This window comes from Oncorhynchus tshawytscha, linkage group LG06 (assembly GCF_018296145.1).
Source record: "Oncorhynchus tshawytscha isolate Ot180627B linkage group LG06, Otsh_v2.0, whole genome shotgun sequence".
Lineage (NCBI taxonomy): Eukaryota > Metazoa > Chordata > Actinopteri > Salmoniformes > Salmonidae > Oncorhynchus > Oncorhynchus tshawytscha.
Genome location: NC_056434.1, coordinates 53,152,896 through 53,158,110, shown reverse-complemented (window position 1 = coordinate 53,158,110; position 5,215 = coordinate 53,152,896). Strand labels below are relative to the sequence as shown.

The window sequence follows — 5,215 nt, the reverse complement described above, 5'->3', positions numbered from 1 at the left end:
TGCTGAGCACTTGTTGGCTGCTTTTCCTTCATTCTGTGGTCCAACTCATCCCAAACCATCTCAATTGGTTGAGGTCGGGTGATTGTGGAGGCCAGGTCATCTGATGCAGCACTTCATCACTCTCCTTCTTGGTCAAATAGCCCTTACACAGCCTGGAGGTGTGTTGTGTCATTGTCCTGTTGTAAAACAAATGATAGTCCCACTAAATGCAAACCAGATGGGATGGCGTATCACTTCAGAATGCTGTGGTAGCCATACTGGTTAATTGTGCATTGAATTCTAAATAAATCAGTGTAAATCAGCTAAGCACCCTGACAGAATCACACCTCCTCCTCCATGCTTCACGGTGGGAACCACACATGCGGAGATCATCCGTTCACCTACTCTGTCTCACAAAGACACAACGGTTGGAACCAAACATCTCAAATGTGGACTCATCAAATCAAAGTATATTTGTCACGTGCGCCGAATTACCTTGCAATGAAATGCTTACTTACAGGCTCTAACCAATGGTGGAAAAAAATAAGGTATGTGTGTGTGTGTAAGTAAAGAAATAAAACAGTAAAAAGGCATTTGAAAAAAAGAGTAGCAAAGCTATATACCAGACACCTGTTAGTCAGGCTTATTGAAGTAGTATGTACATGTAGGTATCGTTAAAGTGACTATGCATATATGATGAACAGAGAGTAGCAGAAGCGTAAAAAGAGGGGTTGGAGGGTGGTGGGACACAATGCAGATAGCCCAGTAAGCCAATGTGCGGGAGCACTGGTTGGTTTGGCCAATTTAGGTAGTATGTAAAAACAAAAAAATGAATGTATAGTTAAAGTGACTATGCATATAAGATAAACAGAGTAGCAGCAGCGTAAAAGAGGGGTTGGGGGGGACACACACAATGCAAATAGTCAGGGTCAAATATTCAGGAGACTCATCAGACCAAAGGACAGATTTCCACCAGTCTAATATCCATTGCTGGTGTTTCTTGGTGTCCTTTAGTCGTGGTTTCTTTGCAGCAATTTGACCATGAAAGCCTGATTCACGCAGTCTCCTCTGAACAGTTTATGTTGAGATGTGTCTGTTACTTGAACTCTGAAGCATTTATTTGGACTGCAATGACTATGTCTTCCTTTCCTGTGGCGGTCCTCATGAGAGCCAGTTTCATCATAGAGGTTGAGGATTTTTGCAACTGATCTTCATGTCTTAATGTAATGGACTGTTGTTTCTCTTTTCTTATTTGAGCTGTTCTTGCCATAATAAGGACATAATAAGGATCTTTTACCAAATAGGGCTATCTTCTGTATACCTCCCCTACCTTGTCACAACACAACTGATTGGTTCAAACACATAAGGAAGGACAAATATTCCAAAAATGAACGTACGGCACAACTGTTAATTGAAATGCATTCCAGATGACTACCTCATGAAGCTGGTTGAGAGAATGCCAAGAGAGTGCAAAGCTGTCATCAAGGCAAAGGGTGGCTGCTTTGAATAATCTCAAACAAAATATATTTTGATTTGTTTAACACTTTTGTTAACTACAGGATTCCACATGTGTTATTTCATAGTTTTGATGTCTTCACTATTATTTTACAATGTAGAAATTAGTAAAAATAAAGAAAAACCCTGGAATAAGTAGGTGTGTTTTGACTGGTACTATATACAGATATAAATGTTGTTAGCCAATCAGACTGTTGTTCCCAGTAGCCTACATCAGATAACCAATAAGAGTTGTGTCCACGGCTTTCAGCGAAAAGAGGAGTTTAGGCTTTCCCAGAGGGTCAATGCTATTCGGGATCTTTGGGATATCCCTACGTACACCATTTGACATTTCTACTTCATTAAGTTTAGGTTAGGTAAGGGTTCTAGTTTAGGGTTCAGGGTAGGGATCCGCCAGTCTGCCAGACTCTTCCAGATCCGCCAATCAGCCAGACTCTTCCAGATCTGCCAGTCTGCCAGACTCTTCTAGATCCGCCAGTCTGCCAGACTCTTCCAGATCCGCCAGTCAGCCAGACTCTTCCAGATCTGCCAGTCTGCCAGACTCTTCCAGATCCGCCAGTCTGCCAGACTCTTCCAGATCCGCCAGTCAGCCACTCTTCCAGATCCGCCAGTCAGCCAGACTCTTCCAGATCCGCCAGTCAGCCAGACTCTTCCAGATCCGCCAGTCAGCCAGACTCTTCCAGATCCGCCAGTCTGCCAGACTCTTCCAGATCCGCCAGTCTGCCAGAACCTTCCAGATCCGCCAGTCTGCCAGACCCTTCCAGATCCGCCAGTCTGCCAGACCCTTCCAGATCCGCCAGTCTGCCAGACTCTTCCAGATCCGCCAGTCAGCCAGACTCTTCCAGATCCGCCAGTCAGCCAGGATCCGCCAGTCAGCCAGGATCTGCCAGAGCCTTCCTCCTCTCCTGTGCTGCCGGAGTCTGAAGAGCCCCTCTGTCCCGAGCTGCCCCTCTGTCCCGAGCTGCCCCTCTGTCCCGAGCTGCCCCTCTGTCCCGAACTGCCCCTCTGTCCTGTGTTATTAAGTAGGGTTGCCGTGGCTAGGAGGTCACGGAAGCGGACAAGGTGGGGGAAGACTACGGTGAAGTGGGGGCCACGTCCAGCACCAGAGCCGCCACCGCGGACAGATGCCCACCCAGACCCTCCACTATAGGTTCAGGTTTTGCGGCCGGAGTCCGCACCTTGGGGGGGGTGTCACACCCTGACCATAGTTTACTTTGTATATTTCTATGTTTTGGTTGGTCAGGGTGTGAGCTGAGTGGGCATTCTATGTTTCATTGTCTAGTTTGTCTATTTCTATGTCTAGCCTGATATGGTTCTCAATCAGAGGCAGGTGTTAGTCATTGTCTCTGATTGGGAACCATATTTAGGTAGCCTGGGTTTCACTGTGTGTTTGTGGGTGATTGTTCCTGTCTCTGTGTTTGCACCAGATAGGGCTGTTTCGGTTTTCGTTGCGTTCTTTGTTTTTGTAGTGTTTGTATTGATTCGTGTTTTACGTTTGTTTATTATACATGGATCGCAATCTACACACCGCATTTTGGTCCGACTCTCCTTCACCACAAGAGAACCGTTACACCTCCAGAGTACCCACTCTATCGCCTTCTGTAGGGACGGGAGCCGCAGCTGTTTACTGAGGAAAACAATGCAATTTTGTGTGTGTATATAGGACCACCTTCAGGCACGGGCTGAGAAGGATTTGAACAGGAAAAATGATTATCCGCTGTCAATTTATTTTCAGGCCCTCCAAAAGATATGTAAGATGTATTTGTAATAAGATTAAATATAATTGTATTTATTTCTATTGTCAATGAAGGTGAGCCTGAATATGGACAAGGTGCAGGAGAAACCGAAGGAAAACCACCAGAGGAAAATCAAGAAGGGGACCAAGTGCTTCGACATCCGGTCAAATTACTTGGCTTGGAAGAAGGATGAAAGGAAGGCGAGACCTTGCTGCTCTTTCGCTCCTAGCTGGGGTCACTATCCGTTCAGGTGTATATAAACAATCTTAGATGATAACTATTCGCATTTGCCTCGTTTGTGGGTGGCATCGCCATGTTGTCAGGAGTACCAACACTGGCCCAAGAGTTTCTCCAAATAGTAAATCTCAAAGCTAACCACTGGGTCACGTTAAGTAACCTCTGCTTCCAGGTAGGTGCTGTTAAGGTATATGACTCCAGTGGTCATAACACCACCCTGGAGTTTCTCTCACAACTCACCTCTTATCTTTTCCAGGGACCATCCCTCACCTCCCTCATCAACCCTACTGACAAAGAAAATACAGACAGGTATCCTTTTTTCTGTCTGTCGTTAACATTATTGCATGTCTAATCAAACATGTTAAATTAAATAATTCAATAACTGTATTTTTACATACCTGATCAACCTGTGTGTTTGCTTGTTTACGTCTCTGTCTCCTGCCCTGTTCCCTTTACTCTGCGCCGGTTCTCCAGGACCTAGGGGTTCTGCCCAACACCCAGATGTGGATCCACCTGATGTCCTCCATTACCAACCACCCTCCAACTTTTCATTACATAATCTACAGCTACTGTTATTGTCATGTTGTCATTATCTGCTAAGAAAGAGCAAGAACACTTTCATACTGGGAACATAGTGAGATACACAGAGGATCTAAAAACACTAGCACTCAGAACAAAGAGAGCAGCAGTGCATGGACTTCAGTCTCCCTCTTCCGAGACTGACTGTTTGTTGGGAACAAGTGACAGACAGAACCTCCCACCCAAATAGCACCCACCTCCTCTCTATTCCACACACCAGAAGTCAGTATTTCAGTCTATGATTGCCATGTGAGGACAAAAAATCTCAGTTTTAAATATATAAAATCGTAAATATTGCCAGGTTGGTTTTCAGAGCTTGTTCATTGTAATGTATCCCTTGATGGTATTTGTTAGTTCAACATTATTCATAGTTGTATCATAGGACCCACAATAGATATATATATTCAACCACAAGGGTGTACTAATGAGCTATATAAACTCAGAAAAAAAAAGAAACGTCCTCTCACTCAACTTATTTTCAGCAAACTTAACATGTGTAAATATTTGTATGAACATAAGATTCAACAACTTAGACGTAAACTGAACAAGTTCCACAGACATGTGACTAATAAAACTGGAACAATGTGTCCCTGAACAAAGGGGGGGTCAAAATCAAAAGTAACAGTCAGTATCTGGTGTGGCCACCAGCTGCATGAATTACTGCAGTGCATCTCCTCCTCATGGACTCTACCAGATTTGCGAGTTCTTGCTGTGAGATTTTACCCCACTCTTCCACCAAGGTACCTGGAGGGTTCCCAGACAATTCTGGAAGGAATGGCCCTAGCCTTCACCCTCCGATCCAACAGGTCTCAGACGTGCTCAATGGGATTGAGATTCGGGCTCTCCGCTGGTCATGGTAGAACACTGACATTCCTATCTTGCAGGAAATCGAGCACAGAACGAGCAGTATGGTGTCATTGTCATGCTGGAGGGTCTTGTCAGGATGAGCCTGCAGGAAGGGTACCACATGAGGAAGGAGGATGTCTTCCTTGTAACGCACAGCGTTGAGATTGCCTGCAATGACAAGCTCAGTCCGATGATGCTGTGACACACCACCCCAGACCATGACGGACCCTCCACCTCCAAATTGCTCCCAGAGTACAGGCCTCGGTGTAAAGCTCATTCCTTCAACGATAAACTGGAATCCGACCATCACCCCTGGTGAGACA

At 45.2% G+C, this 5,215-nt stretch overlaps 1 long non-coding RNA gene across 1 annotated transcript; it reads left to right on the top strand.

The window, feature by feature from the left end:
• Positions 1-3,010: 3,010 nt before the first annotated feature.
• On the top strand, positions 3,011-3,777 carry LOC112253394. The gene is made up of 3 exons (XR_002954002.1): positions 3,011-3,145; positions 3,305-3,639; positions 3,724-3,777. It is a non-coding gene; the product is annotated as an uncharacterized LOC112253394 (long non-coding RNA).
• Positions 3,778-5,215: the final 1,438 nt, after the last annotated feature.